A 21,626-nucleotide genomic window follows, 5' to 3' on the forward strand; every position below is an offset into this window, starting at 1 on the left:
CTGTGCTGCTTTTTAGCAGCTGTGCCAGCATAGAAATGCCCCAAACAAGTGGTTTTGAATAACACTGCTTAACATACCTCTCTCCACCCTCTACCCCCAGCTCAAGCAGATTTCCATTTGGAAGTGTTTCCCTGCTAGAGAGCTGGGTTTTTTTTGTTGTTTTAAATCCCATCTTAGCCAAATGCAGCTTCTATGGCAGTGCACTGGCCTCTTACATTTGCCACTTCTCTGTTTTACTTCTCCATGCTCTGCCCTGCATGTGATTGCTTTTATAAGATCATAGTAAGGACGTAAAATCAAGACAAATGAAGAAAAGTTCTGTGCTGCCTGTGGAGGACCCCTTTTTGAGTGTTCATTGTTCATGCTGGAAAAGACAAATGGTCTGTGTTAGAGGCTCTGGTGGAGCAGATGGTGGGCTTGATTTTGCAACTTCTGATCAATTAAGACTGTCAAGAGCATATCCCACATGAACGAAAACTTAAGTCCTGTTGCTTTATGTTTATCTTTGTTTATCCTTAAGTGTTGTGTCCCCATGATGAAGTGATATAAAATACTATATCTTCCTCAATTAAAATTTAGAACTCAGTCATTCGTATGTTTTTTCATGTATTCATTACTTTATTAATAAAACATATTTACTGAACACCTGCTACTTACCTGGCACTATTGTAGGCCCTAGAATAAATTCCTGACATCATGGGAGCATCAGAAACTGTATGACATAATATGTCTACATGTTTCATTTGTCATTAAGAAAACTGCCCTATTTTATTGGCAGTCCTACTCGGGGTAGTCAGAGGTAGATTGCAAATGCTGATATCCCTTTTCAAGAAACTGTTAAAATGCTGCCACTAAGCTTCTTTTAAAATAGAACTACAAGTAAAAGAATTTTTTCTTCCTATGATCACTGAATTGTCAAACTTTGGTTGAAAACTGCTTAAATAAATATTCTTCCGTTGTGGGAATAAGTAATAATCAATATTCCTCTCTTTGCTTATGTCACCATTTCCTCCGATTTGTATTGTTTGAAAGTATTTCTTAAAATTAGAGTTCTTAAAACAGAGTGGAAATATGTTTTAAAATTCCTTTTAAGTTTTGGAGAACTATAAATGTATAAAAATAGTAAAATAAACCCCTATGGTCCTCTGACCAAATTTCAGCATGGATCAGTCATGGGCAAATTTGTTTCTTTTACACTTTCATTCACTTCTCATATTTTGAAGGAAATCCCACACAAAATATCATTTTGTCTGTAAATATTTCAGCTCCCATCCTATAGTAATCTAGGGTTTTCCAAAAGTCTCCTCATTAAAATAAACTCATGGTTGAAAGAAGCTTGTTAGGAATAAAAAAAAGACATTGATTTCACCTTTTCACTGATTTCTGTGTTAGGAAGAACCTTGGATGAAGACCAAAATACACATTTCTTATTTTAAATCAAAATTTCATAGTGTTCTATTGACCTTACTTTATCTTATTTTATTATTTTTAAATTTTTATATATCCTGAATCTTTCATCCCCGTGAGATTTCCTTTGTCTCACTGTTGGGCTGCAGGCCAGAGGCCTGCAAGCCCTAGGCCTGCAAACCCTGCACTTGCCCAGATTTAAGACCAAAGAAAGATCCTGGGGTCAGCAACATAGACGTCAGTGGTTTAATGGCTGGGGGTGGGGTGGGGGTGCTTACACATCTAAGCAAGATCCTGGAGCAACACCCCATCATGTGCAGCTCACAGCAGGCAGGACTCCTGGGGTAGGGGGGAAGGTTACCAGTTATAGGTGTAATTGACGCCAGGTTGGCTCATTAGTTACCAGGGAAACTAGTAGAGGGGCACACCCCTCACTGCCCCTTTGTTAAGCTATCCTGGTAAAGGTGTTCTGATCTAAAGCTACAACAATCACTAGCTGGGGCAGGGGCAGGTAAGTAGGAGAAAGTCAATCATGTGAGTAAGGTGTAGGTGAAGCAGGCACTGGTCCAGCAGGGGATGTACAGAGAGCAAGCAGACAGCCATCTGGGGGGTCTGATCATGCAGATGGGATAATAATTAGGTGATTGTTTCAGTTGACTTTGCTTTTACATTTTATATTGGTTTTCTTTGCTGTGTGAGATAGTACGCGAAGTGAGGAAGTTAACTGTGGGTACAAAGGGAATCCTGCACTTGGTAACTCATATGCTTGTACCATTCAATACCCAGGTTGTCTCATCAAGGTGAACGACACAGTACTGATTGATTTAGGGACTGGCAAGATACCAGCTTTATCAAGCTGAGGGTGCATACATGGGGACTCATTACTGCTATTTTCTCAACTTTTGCAAATCTTTGAAAATAATTTTTGAAGTTGAATTGTATTTCCTATTTCCAATTAAAGTAAATGTTATTTATTAAATTAAATTTCCAATTAAAATTTAACTTTACAGATTTTCCCCCCAACTTAACTTTGTTTTACATATATCTGTATCTCTTTCTCTTATGATGAAACTCCTGGTGTTAATTAAGTTACTTAGTTTTATAAACAATACACATAAAATAACATCAAAATTGCAAAGCCAGTATTCCTAGGGACAAGAAATCCACTGAGTGGAGACAAAGGTGTTTTTGTAGTTCTTTTTGACCCAGGAATTATATTCCTGGTATTACTAACGTGGTATTGGTAGATTACTAGCAGTGGCAGTGTTAGATTGTCGTCCTCAATACCACACCCTGATATCTGATACCACTTGCAAGTTTGTGGGTGGGTGGGGTCCCCAAACCACACCCGGATTTAATAACACTTTAGAACAACTTGCAATACCCACTGAAGGCTGTTACACTCACGGTTACAATTTATCATAGGGAAAGGATACCGATTAAAGTCAGCCAAGGGAAGAGGTGCAGTAGGGCAGGGTCTAGGAAAGCTACACACACAAACCCTCCAATTGTCTTCTCCCAGTGAAGTCATGGATATTGCTAAGTATTCCTGGCTGTGATGTGTGACAACGGACATGAAGTATGGTCAACCAGACAGACCCACCCAAGCCTTAATGTCCAGAGTTTTTATTGGGAGTCAGCCATGTGGCTGACCACCCCTGTGGCTGACCCTAGCCTCTAGTCCCTTGAGTGGTAGAGCTAATACCCAGTGGCTCCAAGTCCCTACCATATATCACATTGTTAGACTGTCAAGTGTAGCCGGAAGCCCCCAGGTAAACAGAAACACTGTTATCAGGCTGGATGTTCTAAGAGCTAAGAGGTCACCTCTTGGGGATGAGGAAGGCAAAGACTAGATGTCTCTTTACTACTCACCATTTTCTCTATGCTTGGTTAACAGCGTTGGGTAGATTTGTTTGTTGGGTAGGTTTGTTTGCTTCTGTTTGCAGTATGAGGTTGTGTTCCTCTGTTTTTTTTTCCTGTTCATCCACATCCTTTGAATATGTAAGACCAATTTGATTGGATCAGAAGTGAAGAAAACAGTATGGAAAAGTATAATCAAAAAAGTTTCAGGACTTCCCTGGTGGCACAGCGGTTAAGGATATGCCTGACAATGCAGGGGACACAGGTTCGATCCCTGGGCTGGGAAGATGCCACATGCCCTGGAGTAACTAAGCACATGCGCCACAACTACTGAAGCCTGTGTGCTCTAGGGCCCATGTGTTATAACTACTGAGCTGGTGTGCTGCAACTACTGAAGCCTGCGGGCCTAGAGCCCATGCTCCACAACAAGAGAAGCCACTGCAATGAGAAGCCCGCACACCACAGCGAAGAGTAGCCCCCACTCACCACAACTAGAGAAAGTCTGTGCACAGCAACAAAGATCCAATTAAATTTATTATTAATATAATAAATTAAATTTATTTAATTTTAATAATAAAATAAAAATTTAAAATAGTTTTCATCTAAGGAAGTGGGTTCTTGATCCTGATCTGCCATTCTTTCATCCATACTGTATTTCCAGTAATTTATTTCATGATAGTAGAAGCAAGTTCAAAACTCATGCTTGACCCACTAGAAGGTTGGCATGGTGGAGACAGTCTTGGTACTTAATTAACTATAGTGTCCAGGAATTTTGGGTGTGATATTCTGGATATGTCCTTTTATATTTGTCAGTTTTGCAGTATTACTTAAAGCTTGTTAGAACACACAAGTTAAAAATACAGTATCTTCCTGGTAGTTCACCTCTTATAGCATCCTTTTGTTTAGTATTCATGCAGCATATCAGTTTCTTTCCAGATATTTGATATCTGCAGATCATAGGTAAACCTGATAAACCTGATCTGTATTTTATTTTTTGATGCTGGCTTTTTGTGTGGCCCATTTAAGGCTGGAGATATATATTTATATGTATACATACATACATACACATATATATATATATATATATATATCACTTTTTGTGGTGCTTTCTGCTTGTCCAGCCTCTTCTGTGTACAGCTATTTCCCCCACCCCCTTTCCCTTTCATAGCTTTCCTGGATTGATTATTTTGTAATGTTCCAACATTTAATTTATGTTTCCTCAATGATTTTAAATGTTAGCCATTTCTGATACTGCTATTTTAAAGGTAACTGTAGAAATTATAGCGTGCATACCGAAACCACCAAAGTTCAAAATTGTTTATCCTGTTCTGGGAAAATAGGTATTGAGAATACCACACCCCTCTCCTCTTTAACTTCTTGGAGCTTGAATGGTTTCTGGCCATGTTCTGGAAAATTAGGTTTTCCTTCCTCTCTCCTCTCTTTTCTGGGACTTGGATTTAACCTGTGTTAGGTCTTTTCACATTAGTCAGGTTCATCCATACTTCTGTTTTTCACCTTTTTGTCTTTCCATGGTGAGTTTGGAGCAACTTTTTCTCATCACCCACCATTTTTCTAATTTGCTCTTCAACTGAATGTAAATACATTCTGTAAACCCATTCTATTTGGTTTTTAATTTCAGTTACTGCATTTTTCATTCCTAAAAGTTCTTCTTGATTGTTTTACAAATCTGCTTGGTCACTTTGCCAGATTGTCTTTTATCCTTGCAGATACTTTCAGAGCAGATCCAGATTCTGAAGTCTGTTTGAGCCTGACTTCTGCGGGTGCTGGTTCTTTATCATACTGTCTTATTTCCATCTGTGCTGGACAGTGTATGCAAAATATAATTAGTAAGAATATTAAGAGGCCTAGGACAATAGCTTCCTTCTTAGATAATGTGCATTTTGATCTCTCTGGTCTCTGGGGTGTCTGTCAGCCTGAGATCCCCTTGGTCAAGGCTTGAGACTCCCTGTGCTGACCAGGCAGTGTGAAATTCATTTGTTTTTAAGTTCTTAGGAAGATGGGATTGTTTTCAGCTCAGCTGTTTGTGAGGCTACGGCCCTTTGGGGCCCAGCTAATTGTGGGCAGGGTCTCCTATAGACTGAAATTTACCCTGAGACTTAACGTTGGGCTTTGATTTCTATTCCTGTTTCCTAAGGAGGTCATGAAAAAAGAAAGCTGATAGGGATTCTCTGGTGGCGCAGTGGTTGAGAGTCCGCCTGCCGAGGCGGGGGACGTGGGTTTGTGCCCCGGTCCGGGAGGGTCCCTCATGCCACGGAGCAGCTAGGCCCGTAGGCCATGGCTGCTGGGCCTGTGCGTCCGGAGCCTGTGCTCCGCAGTGGGAGGGGCCACAGCAGTGAGAGGTCCACGTGCCACAAAAAAAAAGAAGAAAAAAAAGAAAGCTGAGAGCCTTTATGAAAGAAGGAAAAATTAATTACCTTGCTCTGAGTTCTTTTTGCTCCTAGTTTTAAGTCTGGAATTTCCTTTCTGTCTTCTCACCCCTTAGGTCCTTTTAGGAGGATTTGTAAGTAATTTTTTTTTCTTTTTGTCCACACCCCTTCGCGGGATCTTAGTTTTTCCACCAGGGATTGAACCTGTGCCTATAGGCCCAGAAAGTGTGAAAGTGTCAGTTCCTAAACACTAGACCGCCAGGGACCTCACTCATAAGAAATATTTTCATACACTATTTAAAGTTGTTTTCTTTTTTTCTTATCTTTTTTTGACATCTTTATTGGAGTATAATTGCTTTACAAAGTGTGTTAGTTTCTGCTTCATAACAAAGTGAATCAGTTATACATATACATATGTTCCCATATCTCTTCCCTCTTGTGTCTGCCTCCCTCCAACCCTCCCTATCCCAACTCTCCCGGCAGTCACAAAGCACCAAGCTGATCTCCCTGTGCTATGCCGCTGCTTCCCACTAGCTATCTATTTTACTTTTGGTAGTGTATATATGTCCATGCCACTCTCTCGCTTTGTCACAGCTTACCCTTCCCCCTCCCCATATCCTCAAGTCCATTCTCAAGTAGGTCTGTGTCTTTATTCCAGTTTTACACCTAGGTTCTTCATGACATTATTTTTTCTTAAATTCCATATATACGTGTTAGCATACGATATTTGTCTTTCTCTTTCTGACTTACGTCACTCTGTATGGCAACTCTAGGTCTATCCTCCTCATTAAAAATAGCTCAATTTCGTTTCTTTTTATGGCGGAGTAATATTCCATTGTATATATATGCCACATCTTCTTTATCAATTAATCTGATGATGGACACTTAGGTTGTTTCCATCTCTGGGCTATTGTAAATAGAGCTGCAATGAATATTTTGGCACATGACTCTTTTTGAATTATGGTTTTCTCAGGGTATATGCCCAGTAGTGAGATTGCTGGGTCATATGGTAGTTCTACTTGTAGATCTTTTAAAAAGAAACTCCATACTGTTCTCCATAGGGGCTGTACCAATTCACATTCCAACCAGCAGTGCAAGAGTGTTCCCTTTTCTCTACCACCTCTCCAGCATTTATTGTTTCTAGATTTTTAATGATGGCCATTCTGACTGGTATGTGATAATATCTCATTGTAGTTTTGAGTTGCATTTCTCAAATGATTAATGATGTTGAGCATTCTTTCATGTGTTTGTTGGCAGTCTGTATATCTTCTTTGGAGAAATGTCTATTTAGGTCTTCTGCCCATTTTTTGGATGGGGTTGTTTGTTTTTTTGTTATTGAGCTGCATGAGCTGCTTACAAAGTTTGAAGATTAATCCTTTGTCAGTTGCTTCATTTGCAAATAATTTCTAACATTCTGAGGGTTGTCTTTTGGTGTGGTTTATGGTTTCCTTTCCTGTGCAAAAGCTTTGAAGTTTCATTAGGTGCCATTTTAAAATTTTTGTTTTATTTCCATTTCTCTAGGAGGTGGGTCAAAAAGGATCCTTCTGTGATTTATGTCATACAGGGTTCTGCCTATGTTTTCCTCTAAGAATTTGATAGTTTCTGGCCTTATATTTAGGTCTTTAATCCATTTTGAGCTTATTTTTGTGTATAAGCTTGGTTTTAGGGAGTGATCCAATCTCATACTCTTACATGTCCCTGTCCAGTTTTCAAAGCACCATTTATTGAAGAGGCTGTCCTTTCTCCACTGTACACTCCTGCTTCCTTTATCAGAGATAAGTTGACCATATGTGCATGAGTTTATCTCTGGGCTTTCTATCCTGTTCCATTGGTCTATCTTTCTGTTTTTATGCCAGTATCATACTGTCTTGATTATCGTAGCTTTGTAGTATAGTCTGAAGTCAGGGAGCCTGATTCCTCCAGCTCTGTTTTTCTTTCTCAAGATTGCTTTGGCTGTTCGGCGTCTTTTGTGTTTCCATGCAAATTGTGAAATTTTTTGTTCTAGTTCTGTGACAAATGCCAGTGATAGTTTGATACGGATTACATTGAATCTTTAGATTGCTTTGAGTAGTAGAGTCGTTTTCACAATGTTGATTCTTCCAATCCAAGGACATGGTATATCACTCCATCAATTTGTGTCATCTTTCATTTCTTTCATCAGTGTCTTATAATTTTCTGCATACACATCTTTTTTCTCCTTAGGTAGGTTTATTCCTAGATATTTTATTCTTTATGTTGCAATGGTAAATGGGAATGTTTTCTTGATTTCAGTTTCAGATTTTTCATCATTAGTGTATATGTATGTGAGAGATTTCTGTGCATTAATTTTGTTTCCTGCTACCTTACCAAATTCATTGATTAGCTCTAGTAGTTTTCTGGTAGCATCTTTAGAATTTCTATGTATAGTATCAGGTCATCTGCAAACAGTGACATCTTTACTTCTTCTTTTCTGATTTGGATTCCTTTTATTTCCTTTTCTTCTCTGATTGCTGTGGCTAAAACTTCCAAAACTATGTTGAATAAGAGTGGTGAGAGTGAGCAACCTTGTCTTGTCCCTGATCTTATTGGAAATGGTTTCAGTTTTTCACCATTAAGGATGATGTTGGCCGTGAGTTTGTCATATATGGCCTTTATTATGTTGAAGAAATTTCCCTCTATGCTTACTTTTTGCAGGGTTTTTATCATAAATGGGTGTTGAATTTTGTCGAAAGAGTTCTCTGCATCTCTTGAGATGATCATATGGTTTTTCTCCTTCAATTTGTTAATATGGTGTATCACGTTGATTTATTTGCGTATATTGAAGAATCCTTGCATTCCTGGAATAAACCCCACTTGATCATGGTGTATGATCCTTTTAATGTGCTGTTGGATTCTGTTTGCTAATATTTTGTTGAAGATTTTTGCATCTATGTTCATCAGTGATATTGGCCTGTAGTTTTCTTTCTTTTTGACATCCTTTTCTGGTTTTTGTATCAAGGTGATGGTGGCCTCGTAGAATGAGTTTAGGAGTGTTCCTCCCTATGCTATACTTTGGAAGTGTTTGAGAAGGATAAGTGTTAGTTCTTCTCTAAATGTTTGATAGAATTCGCCTGTGAAGCCATCTGGTCCTGAGCTTTTGTCTGTTGGAAACTTTTTAATCACAGTTTCAATTTCAGTGCTTGTGATTGGTTGGTTCGTATTTTCTGTTTCTTCCTGATTCAGCCTTGACAAGTTGTGCATTACTAAGAATTTGTCCATTTCTTCCAGGTTGTCCATTCTTTGGCGTAGATTTGCTTGTAGTAATCTCTCATTATCTTTTGTATTTCTGCAGTGTCAGTTTTTACTTCTCCTTTTTCAATTTTAATTCTATTGATTTGAGTTTTCTCCCTTTTTTTCTTGATGAGTCTGGCTAATGGTTTATTAATTTTGTTTACCTTCTCAAAGAAACAGTTTTTAGTTCTATTGATCTTTGCTATCATTTACTTCATTTCTTTTTCATTTCTTTCTCATCTGACCTTTATGATTTCTTTCCTTCTGCTAACTTTGGGGTTTTTTTGTTCTTCTTTCTCTAATTGCTTTAAGTGCAAGGTTAGATTGTTTATTTGAGATGTTTCCTGTTTCTTAAGGTAGGATTGTATTGCTTTCTTCTTTCTTTCTTTCTTTCCTTTCTTTCTTTTTCTTTTTCTCCCTTTTATTCTGAGCTGTGTGGGTGAAAAGATCTTGGTGCTGCAACCAGGACTAAGTGCTGTTCCTCTGAGGTGGGAGAACCAACTTCAGGACACTGGTCCACAAGAGAACTCCCAGCTCCACATAATATCAAAGAGCGAAGATCTCCCAGAGATCTATATCTCAACATCAGCACCCAGCTTCAGCCAACGACCAGCAAGCTACAGTGCCAAACACACTATGCCAAACAACTAGCAAGGGAGGAACACAACCTCAACCATTAGCAGAGAGGCTGAATAAAATCATAATAAGTCCACAGACACCCCAAAAAAAAACACCAGATTTGGACCAGCCCACCAGAAAGACAAGATTCAGCCTCATCCACCAGAACACAGGCACTAGTCCCCTCATCCAGGAAGCCGACACAACCCACTGAAACAACTTTACCAATGGGGACAGACACCAAAAACAATGGAAACTACGAACCTGCAGCCTGCAAAAAAGAGACCCCAAACACAGTAAGATAAATAAAATCAGAAGGCAGAAAAACACACAGCAGATGAAGAAGCAAGATAAAAACCCACCAGACCTAACAGATGAAGAGGAAATAGTCAGTGTACCTGAAAAATAATTCTGAATAATGATAGTAAACATGATACAAAATATTGGGAATAGAATAAATACAAGAAACATTTAACAAGGACCTAGAAGAACAGAATGTGAAATAAGCAATGATGAACAACACACTAAATGAAATTAAAAATACTCTAGAGGCATCAATAGCAGAAAAACTGAGGCAGAAAAATGATAAGTGACCTGGAAGATAAAATAGTGGAAGTAACTATTGCAGAGCAGAATAAAGAAAAAAGAATGAAAAAAACTGAGGAGAGTCTCAGATACCTGTGGGACAACATTAAATGCACCAAGTTTGAATTATAGGGGTTCCAAAAGAAGAAGAGAAAAAGAACAGGACTGAGAAAGTATTTGAAGATATTATAGTTAAAAACTTCCCTAATATGGGAAATGAAATAGTTAACAAGTCCAGGAAGCACAGAGAGTCCCATACAGGATAAATCCAAGGAGAAATATGCCAAGACACATATTAATGAAACTGTCAAAAGTTAAATACAAAGAAAACATATTAAAAGTAGCAAGGGAAAAAACAACTAATAACACACAAGGGAATACCCATAAGAGTAACAGATGAACTATCAGCAGAAACTCTGCAAGCCAGAAGGGACTGGCAGGACATATTTAAAGTGATGAAGGAGAAAAACCTAAAACCAAGATTACTCTACCCAGAAAGGATCTCATTCAGATTTGATGGAGAAATTAAAACGTTTACAGACAAGAAAAAGCTGAGAGAGTTTAGCACCACCAAACCAGCTTTACAACAAATGCTAAAGGATCTTCTCAAGGCAAGAAACACAAGAGAAGGAAAACACCTATAATAACAAACCCAAAACAATTAAGAAAATGGGGCTAGGAACATACATATTGATAATTACCTTAAATGTAAATGGATTATATGCTCACACCAAAAGACACAGGCTGGCTGAATGGATACACAAAGAAGACTCATATATATGCTGTCTACAAGAGACCCACTTCAGACCTAGGGACACATATGGACTGAAAGTAAGGGGATGGAAAAATATATTCCATGCAAATGGAAACCAAAAGAAGGCTGGAGTAGCAATTCTCATATCAGAAAAAAATAGATGTTAAAATAAAGACTATTAGAAGAGACCAAGAAGGACACCACATAATGATCAAGGGACAGATCCATGAAGAAGATATAACAATTGTAAATATTTATGCACCCAACATAGGAGCATCTCAATATATAAGGCAAATACTAACAGCCATAAAAGGGGAAATCAACAGTAACACATTCATACTACTGGACTTTAACACACCACTTTCTCCAATGGAGAGATCATCCAAAATAAAAGTAAATAAGGATGGGCTTCCGTGGTGGCGCAGTGGTTGAGAGTCCGCCTGCCGATGCAGGGGACAGGGGTTCGTGCCCCGGTCCGGGAAGATCCCACATACCGCGGAGTGGCTGGGCCCGTGAGCCATGGCCGCTCAGCCTGCGCGTCCGGAGCCTGTGCTCCGCAACGGGAGAGGCCACAACAGTGAGAGGCCCGCGTACCGCAAAAAAAAAAAAAAAAAAAAAAAAAAGTAAATAAGGAAACACAATCTTTAAATGATACATTAAACAAGATGGACTCAATTGATATTTATAGGACATTCCATCCAAAAACAGCAGAATACACATTTTTCTCAAGTGCTCATGGAACATTCTCCAAGATAGATCTTATCTTGTGTCACAAAGCAAGCCTTGGTAAACTTAAGAAAATTGAAATTTTATCAAGTATCTTTTTTGAACACAATGTTATGAGACTAGATACCAATTACAGGAAAAGATTTGTAAAAAAATACAAACACATGGAGGTGAAACAATACACTACTTAATAACCAAGTGATCACTGAAGCAATGAAAGGGGAAATCAAAAAATACCTAGAAACAAATGACAATAGAGACACGATGACCAAAAACCCATGGGATGCAGCAAAGCAGTTGTAAGAGGGAAGTTTATAGCAATACAATCCTACTTTAAGAAACAGGAAACATCTCGAATAAACAACCTAAACTTGCACCTAAAGCAATTAGAGAAAGAAGGACAAAAAAACCCCAAAGTTAGCAGAAGAAAAGAAATCATAAAGATCAGATCAGAAATATATGAAAAAGAAATGAAGGAAACGATAGCAAAGATCAATAAAACTAACAGCTTGTTCTTTGAGAAGATAATCAAAATTGATAAACCATTAGCCAGACTCATCAAGAAAAAAAGGGAGAAGACTCAAATCAATAGAATTAGAAATGAAGAAGGAGAAGTAACAACTGACACTGCAGAAATACAAAAGACCATGAGAGATTACTACAAGGAACTCTATGCCAATAAAATAGACAACCTGGAAGAAATGGACAAATTCTTAGAAATGTACAACTGTGAAGTCTGAATCAGGAAGAATTAGAAAATATGAACAGACCAATCAAAAGCTCTGATATTGAAACTGTGATAAAAATCTCCCAAAAAACAAAAGCCCAGGAATAGATGGCTTAACAGGTGAATTCTATCAAACATTTATAGAAGAGCTAACACCTATCCTTCTCAAACTTTTCCAAAATATAGTGTAGGGCAGAACACTCTCAAACTCATTGTATGAGAACAACATCACCTTGATACCAAAACCAGACAAGGATGTCACAAAGAAAGAAAACTAGAGTCCAATATCACTGATGAACATAGATGCAAAAATTCTCAACAAAATACTAGCAAACAGAATCCAACAGCCCATTAAAAGGATCATACACCATGATCAAGTGGGGTTTATTCCAGTAATGCAAGGATTCTTCAATATACACAAATCAAACAATGTGATACAGCATATTTAAAAATTGAAGTAGAAAAACCGTATGGTCATCTCAACTAATGCAGAGAAAGATTTCGACAAAATTCAACACCCATTTATGATAAAAACCCTGAAGAAAGTAGGTATAGAGGGAACTTTCCTCAACATAATAAAGACCATATATGACAAACCCACAGCTAATATCATCCTCAATGGTGAAAAACTGAAACCATTTCCACTAAGATCAGGAACAAGATAAGGTTGCCTACTCTCACCACTCTTATTCAACATAGTTTTTGAAGTTTTAGCCACAGCAATCAGAGAAGAAAAGGAAAGAAAAGGAATCCAAATCGGAAAAGAAGAAATAAAGCTGTCACTCTTTGCAGATACCATGATACTATATATAGCCAATCCTAAAGATACTACCAGAAAACTACTAAAGCTAATCAATGAATTTGGTAAAATAGCAGGATACAAAATTAATGCAGAGAAATCTCTGGCAGTCCTATACATTAATGATTAAAAATCTGAAAGTGAAATCAAGAAAACACTCCCATTTACCACTGCAAAAAAAAAGAATAAAATATCTATGAATAAACGTACCTAAAGAGAATATAGACCTTTATGCAGAAAATTATAAGACACTGATGAAAGAAAATAAAGATGATACAAAAAGATGGATAAGTATACTGTGTTCTTGAATTGGAAGAATCAACATTGTGAAAGTGACTCTACTACCCAAAACAATCTAAAGATTCAATGCAATCCCTATCAAATTACCACTGGCATTTTTCACAGAACTAGAAGAAAAAATTTCACAATTTACATGGAAAGCAAAAGACCCCGAATAGCCAAAGCAATCTTGAGAGTGAAAAATGGAGCTGGAGGAATCAGGTTCCCTGACTTCAGACTATACTACAAATCTACATTTGTCAAGACAGTATGGTACTGGCACAAAAACAGCAATATAGATCAATGGAAGAGGATAGAAAGCCCAGAGAAAAACCTATGCACATATGGTCACCTGATCTTTGATAAAGGAGGCAGAAGTGTACAGTGGAGAAAGGACAACCTCTTCAAAAAGTGGTTTTCGGAAAACTAGACAGGGACATGTAAAAGTATGACATAAGATCCCTCCCTAAAACCATACACAAAAATAAGCTCAAAATGGATTAAAGACCTAAATATAAGGCCAGAAACTATCAAATTCTTAGGGGAAAACATAGGCAGAACACTGTATGACATAAATCACAGAACGATCCTTTTTGACCCACCTCCTAGAGAAATGGAAATAAAACAAAAATTTTTAAATGGCACCTAATGAAACTTCAAAGCTTTTGCACAGGAAAGGAAACCATAAACCACACCAAAAGACAACCCTCAGAATGTTAGAAAATATTTGCAAAGGAAGCAATTGACAAAGGATTAATCTGCAAAATTTACAAGCAGCTCAATAACCAAAAAACAAAAAACTCAATCCAAAAATGGGCAGAAGACCTAAATAGACATTTTTCCAAAGAAGATATACAGACTGCCAACAAACACATGAAAGAATGCTCAACATCATTAATTAGTAGAGAAATGCAAATCAAAACTATAATGAGATATCATCTCACACCAGTCAGAATGGACATCATCAAAAAATCTAGAAACAATAAATGCTGCAGAGGGTGTGGAGAAAAGGGAACACTCTTTCACTGCTGGTGGGATGTGAATTGGTACAGCCACTATGGAGAACAGTATGGAGGTTCCTTAAAAAACTACAAGTAGAACTACCATATGACCCAGCAATCCCACTACTGGGCATAAACCCTGAGAAAATCATAATTCAAAAAGAGTCATGTACGAAAATGTTCCTTTTAGCTGTATTTAGAATAGCCAGGAGATGGAAACAAACTAAGTGTCCATCATCGGATGAATGGATAAAGAAGATGTGCCACACATAAACAATGGAATATTACTCAGCCAAAAAAAAAGAAATGAAACTGAGCTATTTGTAGTGATGTGGATGGACCTAGAGTCTGTCATACAGAGTGAAGTATGTCAGAAAGAGAAAGACAAATATCGTATGCTAACACATATATATGGAATTTAAGAAAATAATGTCATGAAGAACCTAGGGTTAGACAGGAATAAAGACACAGACCTAGTAGAGAATGGACTTGAGGATATGGGGAGGGGGAATGGTAAACTATGACAAAGTGAGAGAGTGGCATGGACATATATACACTGCCAAACGTAAAATAGATAGCTAGTGGGAAACAGCCTCATAGCACAGGGAGATCAGCTCGGTGCTTTGTGACCACATAGATGTGTGGGATAGGGAGGGCGCAATGGAGGGAGACAGAAGAGGGAAGAGATATGGGAAGGTATGTATATGTATAACTGATTCACCTTGTTATAAAGCAGAAACTAACACACCATTGTAAAGCAATTATACTCCAATAAAGATGTAAAAAAATAAGTAAATATGTAAAAAAAATAATGTTGTACACTTTAAACTTATACAGTGCAGTATGTCAATTACATCTCAAAAGAAATGGGAGAAAAATATATGAAACATTTAAGAGAATTTTGTGACCACAGGCATAAGATTGATTTATCTCTATTAGATTTACAAGAGTTATGTAAGTGCTTATAAAATTTCACTGCCAAGATGTCACATATATTACATTTGCAATTGTAGTTTAAGATATCTAAGAAAATTTAATTAATGGAGTATGCAAGTGATGTTAAATATTTAAGAAATATGTAGTCTTTTATGCTTATGAATTAATTAAATCATAGAGAATAAGTGAAAGTGATTGTCCATATTTTTATGTGAAGTTTATTAGATGTATAAATAGACTAATAAGATTTATAAATTGAGCTTTGTAGAGGATTAAGAAAGTTTACAATTTTAATGTCTTTGCATATTAAAAAAAGAAATTAGTCATGTCAAAAGAAAAAGAAAAAAACAGTTTATGTGGAGGGGCTTCCCTGGTGGCTCAGTGGTTGAGAGTCTGCCTGCCGATGAAAGGACACTGGTTCGTGTCCCTGTCTGGAAAGATCCCACATGCCGCGGAGCGGCTGGGCCCGCGAGCCATGGCCACTGAGCCTGCGCATCTGGAGCCTGTGCTCTGCAATGGGAGAGGCCACAACAGTGAGAGGCCCGCGTACCGCAAAAAAAAAAAAAAAAAAAAAATTATGTGGAATAATCTTTTGTCCAACAACATAGAGGTATCATTATAAAACAGGATTTCTGTGAAACAATCTTAGTGTTGAGTAAAAAGTTTCTTCTTTGTTTGGAAAACACTCCATTATCAGTAAGAATTTCTCTTTGTGCATGTCTGAAAGAATTATTATAATAACATTGTAACTATTTGACTACTCTGGCTTTGGTAAGTGTTTAATATGTACACAAAAAGTTAGTAATAACTTTTATATTTATTATATTTTAGGAGGCAGTTTTTCAAACCTAGAAAGAGTGTCATTATTAGGAGCATGTCTTTGTATAATATGGTTTTGAATTCAGAATTTTCTGTATTTACAGTAAATAATAAAATTTCACATCATTAAACATTTTGTGAAGATAAAACAGATACTCTCATGAGATACAGGTTCATGAATTATGACAATTACTTCATTCAAAAATTTTTTGCACAATTGTAAAGATTTTTTTATTCACTTTTCAGGGAACTTTCTTAATTTTTGGCAGTTTTCCACATACAGCTTTTGTGGGGGACTAGTGATTACTTAAGGCTGCAAACAATGGTAGGTACATGTGTAGAAAACAGGGAGTTAATGGGAGGAACAGAAAGCAGAAATTCTTTAAAGGTAAAAATGTCTCATCAACATTGTGGCTGAGAATTTTGGGGAGCTAGAATGAGTGGATCATGTAGGAAAGAAGAAGGCTTTATGGATTTCAGGGGAAGATGGCCTAATTCAGTTTTTTCGTGGCTCCAAATTACAAACTTTACCTTGAGTCATAATGATAGGAGAAAATGAACAGTTTTATCTTGAAAACATGACTGTAATATGTTGTATCTACTTAACTATATAAAGAGTAAAATTTCTCTTTCTGTCTTTGCAATCTCTAGCAGATAGCATGCGATGCATATCACATTCCATCTAGTCAAGTACTCACTCCATGTTAAAACTGTTTTCTTTTCCTTCTCTCTTTATGAGAAGGTTTTCTAGATTGGATGGAGATGTTGTTTTTAATCATATTTCTTCAATATGTGTAAATTTTAACCTTCAGACAGCATGTGGATGGGAAGGGGAAACCACAGGGGAGATGGTAAGTTAGCAAGCTGAAAATAGGAGACCAGAATGGTGGTGCTTAAGGGAGATAAGTAAAGCCCCTCATTTCAGTAAAAGTTCTAGGAAGTTTCCGGTTGAGAGTAAAATCACATTTACCATGTTCCAAAAACATGGAGCAGCAAATAAACAAGGTGTGTCTTCCTGTAAACATGCAAGAGCCACACCTTTACTTTTCTTGAGTCAGCTACTTCTACCTCTCCCATTCTCTCTCTGCCTAAACCCAGATATTTCACAGTAGTTGAGTCTGGCATAAATCTGGTGACTTAAGGGATTGCTTTTTGGAAGCTTGAGACCTCAATTCTGATTTCAAGAGAAGTAAGAAGGTTAGTGAGTAGTGGAGTTGGAGAAAGGTGAAGTGTTAATTTATTACAAATTTCAGAGTTAAATATCAAGCTAAGTCTCAATCAAAGCAGTAAATGAACCATATTCTGAATTACTCAAATGTACTAAGTCATGGGCTATATCAGAGTAAACAAGTACTATTACCATGTACATCTGAAGTCCATTGCTCTGTGACTTGACTTCTCTTCAGTGATTCACCGTAAATTTTTGACTATTGATAACCCACTCCTAACCTCCAAGGTTCTTCTGTATGTAGATGTTTTCATGAGTGTTTTCCAAAAATAAACTTTAGAGGCTAGCTTGTGTGTTCTGAGGATAATGGAGTGGGTGGAGTAGACAGAAAGGTATAATCTACATTAACATTACTTTGATTTATGGATGGCTGAGGAGAGAAAGTGTTTCATTTCTTTTTTTTCTTCCATAAATTTATTTAGTTATGGCTGCATTGGGTCTTTGTTGCTGCACGTGGGCTTTTTTCTTTTTTCAAGTTGTGATGAGCAGCGGCTACTCTTCATTGTGGTGTGTGGGCTTCTCATTGTGCTGTCTTCTCTTGTTGGAGAGCACGGGCTCTAGGCACCTGGGCTTCAGTAACTGTGGCACACAAACTCAGTAGTTGTTTCACATGGGCTTATTGTGGCATGTGGGATCTTCCAGGACCAGGTCTCGAACCCAGGTCCCCTGCATTGGCAGGCAGATTATTAACCACTGTGCCACCAGAGAAGTCCCTTCATTTCTTCTCATACTGATTTCTCTCTTCTCTGAAACTCAGAAAGACTTTTGTATAATGATTTACTTGCAGCTTACATTGTGCTCTCCATCTACTTTAATAGTGTCTATCTCTCCCTCTCTCCACCCACTCTTCTCTGTTCTCTTCTCTCTTCCCATACTGTTTTTTTTTCTTTTCTGTTTTTCTTATTCACTTAGTCACTAGGTATTTAATAGACATTTAAAAAGTTACTTTAAATAAGATTCTTCTTTTGCTAACATGTATCCTTAGCTTGCATTATTTGGAAAGAACGTTTTTATGATATCTTTGGGTGAGTAATTACATCATCTGCAAATGACTACTATGTTTCCATATTTATACTACTTTGTAGGTGGATGTGGATGTTTCATTTGTCTTCTCTCTTCTCTACTTGTAGCTATAGTGTACTTTCAGTTTCATCCCTTTAGGAGATACATTATTTTCTCTCTTTTGTGATAGTCTAATTGATTAGTTCAGATGTTACCTTTCTGATCTATTAGTTGCAAAGATACATTCCATTTGTATTTCTTGTAGGTCAGGCTGGCTAGCAAGCAATTATCTCCATCCTTTTTTTAATCTGGGCATATCTATCTAATCAGTCCAAGAGGAAAATATTGTTGCTCACAATTATTGTTTCTCCTCAGAATTTCTCACCCACTAGTTTTAGCAGACTTTGATGATCCTGCTCTGGATCTATATTTCATCAAAATTGCTAAAAGCTAATATGTTAATTCTGATACTCATCTATTAGTTGAAAATTTTATATTTTAGAAAAAGAACTTTCTTTCATTTACTATTTGATCAACCTGCTTATTTTTATAAATTGTTGAGAGACTTCTTATCGATGGAAGGAACTAGGCAATGCTTAGTTTCCTTCATTTTGCAATCTGTATTTTCTAAATGTTTCAAAGTAAAAGTTTACAACTCTTTTGTAATGAAAACATCAATCAATAAATTTTAAAGGGACAAGGTTCACCTTTCTTTTTTTCTTCGTCAGCAGACATCTCAAAACTAAGATGTTTCTCCTTTTTTCTTTCTTTTTTTTTTAGATTCCATATATACGTGTTAGCATATGGTATTTGTTTTTCTCTTTCTGACTTACTTCACTCTGTATGACAGACTCTAGGTCCATCCACCTCACTACAAATAACTCAATTTCCTTTCTTTTTATGGCTGAGTAATATTCCATTATATATATGTGCCACATCTTCTTTATCCATTCATCTGCTGATGGACACTTAGGTTGCTTCCATGTCCTGGCTATTGTAAATAGAGCTGCAATGAACATTTTGGTGCATGACTCTCTTTGAATTATGGTTTTCTTAGGGTATATGCTCAGTAGTGGGAGAGAGGGAGATGCAAGAGGGAAGAGATATTGGAACATAAGTATACATTTAACTGATTCACTCTGTTATAAAGCAGAAACTAACACACCATTGTAAAGCAATAATACTCCAATAAAGATGTTAAAAAATAAAATAAAATATTATCTCTTAAAAAAAAACTAAGATGTTCACACCTACTTTTTATTTTTCTCCCCACATGCTGCTTCCAAGAACATTCTGTCAAGCTTCACCAATGAGATACCCGGTGTCAGTTAAGACAATTCCTTCTCCCTCATCCCACTGCCAGATACTATTAATCAGTCAGTCCCATCCATTCTGTTTGATAAAGAGATGACGAGATGGTGATGATGGTGATGGTGATGTCACTATGTCCCCAAAACTTCTACATGCCGTTGGTGTATTGTTTATTTACACCACTTTCTCAGCTTTTTCAGGTAGGTTCTCGTATCATAGTAGTTTTATAGGTGTGGACACCATAGCTTCGTGAGGTTAAGTAACCCAAAGAAGTGACAAAGCCATTCTAATCGAGAAGATTACACTTCTTACCAGAGCTGATTTGGGAGCATCAGTTGATCTCTTTTATTAGTAATTGACATCCTTTACTCTCAGTTTTTTTTGCTCTGGAATCTACTTTGATATTAATATAACCACCCAGCTCTTTAATGACTAGGACTAGGAGGACATGCTTTGCCTTCCATGCCTTTATTATTAACCCATGTTTCTTTCTTTCTTTTTTTTTTTACTTAATCTTTACTAATTATCCATGTTTTTATATGTATTGTATGTTTCTTGCAGGCAGTATATATTTTGATTTCTTTTAAAAAATCCAATCCAACAACTCTGCCTTTTTATTAGGGCATTTAGACCATTTACAGTTAATGTGCTCATTCATATACTTTTCTGTTTTCTCCTTTTGTTATTTTCCCCATTTCCCTCATGATCTCTCTTCTTTTAAAATGAAGCAAGTATGTTTTATTCCATTTATTCTCTTTTGCTGTTTTATTAGCTGTAACTCTGTGTTTAATTATGCTAGCTCTTGCTTTGAGGTTTGTAGTATACATCTTTAACTTATCACAAGTTCCCTTAAGGAGATATTTTATCTTTTCATATACTATATTAAAAAAACTTAAAATTGTATATTTAGTTTTCCACTCAGTCTGTACTATTGTCTTGCATTTTACTTTTTCTATGTTATGTATACACAATACATTTTTACTACATTTGCTTCAATAGTCAATTCTGTGAGATTTAGACAAAAGGAAAAATATCTCACAAGTTTATCCTTGCAATTACCATTTTCAGTGTTTTTTTTGTGAAGATTCACCATATATTTGTACCACATGTAATATCCATTTTATAAACTAATTTGTAGGTAGACTGAAAATACCAGATATTTGTTAAAATTTTTAATATTTTAGCTTGTAAATTTCTTATGATGACAATTATTCAGTAATTTTTTAAATGAAAATAAATAGCCAGAGTCACTGTTATATAAAATTGAATTTTCATGTCCTTATTAAACTATATAATCACTTATAACAGCTATAGCACACTTTGATTGAAGCTTACACAAAATAGATACCTTGAAGTCTAAAAATTTACAGTTTTTATATACATTTTTATAGAAAATTGTAATGCTAGGTTTCCTACATAACTGTCACCTCCTGAACTAGAATCTAATTATCTCGATGATTATTCTTGTTATAAGAACTTTTGAAATTCTAAATTCTGAGGGAGAATGTGTCAGTGAAATGTATACTACTGTTGTCTCATGCATTAGTATCTATGAACAGAGAAAAATAGGGTAAAAATATCTGTTGTGTTTTTCCTTATTTACCAAATCTTGCTTAGTATTCAAAATCAACACTTGAAAAAAATTCTTGATCCATTGTACCAGATAACTGTCAATATACCTGGTAAGCAAATACATTTAGTTTATTTGCTACTATTTTCTGTTACTTACAAAATTAGTCAATATCAATAAAACTTATAACAGGCTCAAGTTATTTGAGATACTTTATATATTACAATAGTGTTTAGATAAAGTTGGAGTTGCTTTAAATATTCTTTTATTGATAGTTTTCTCAAATTTAGTCGCATTTTCATAAAGGTAGCTTTCTAGAAAGGAAAGAAGTAAGGTTGTTTAACAGAGTTCCTCCCACCACTCCAGAT

Source organism: Mesoplodon bidens, assembly GCF_964165515.1.
Source record: "Mesoplodon bidens genome assembly, contig: HAP1_SCAFFOLD_412, whole genome shotgun sequence".
NCBI classification, from domain to species: Eukaryota; Metazoa; Chordata; class Mammalia; order Artiodactyla; family Ziphiidae; genus Mesoplodon; species Mesoplodon bidens.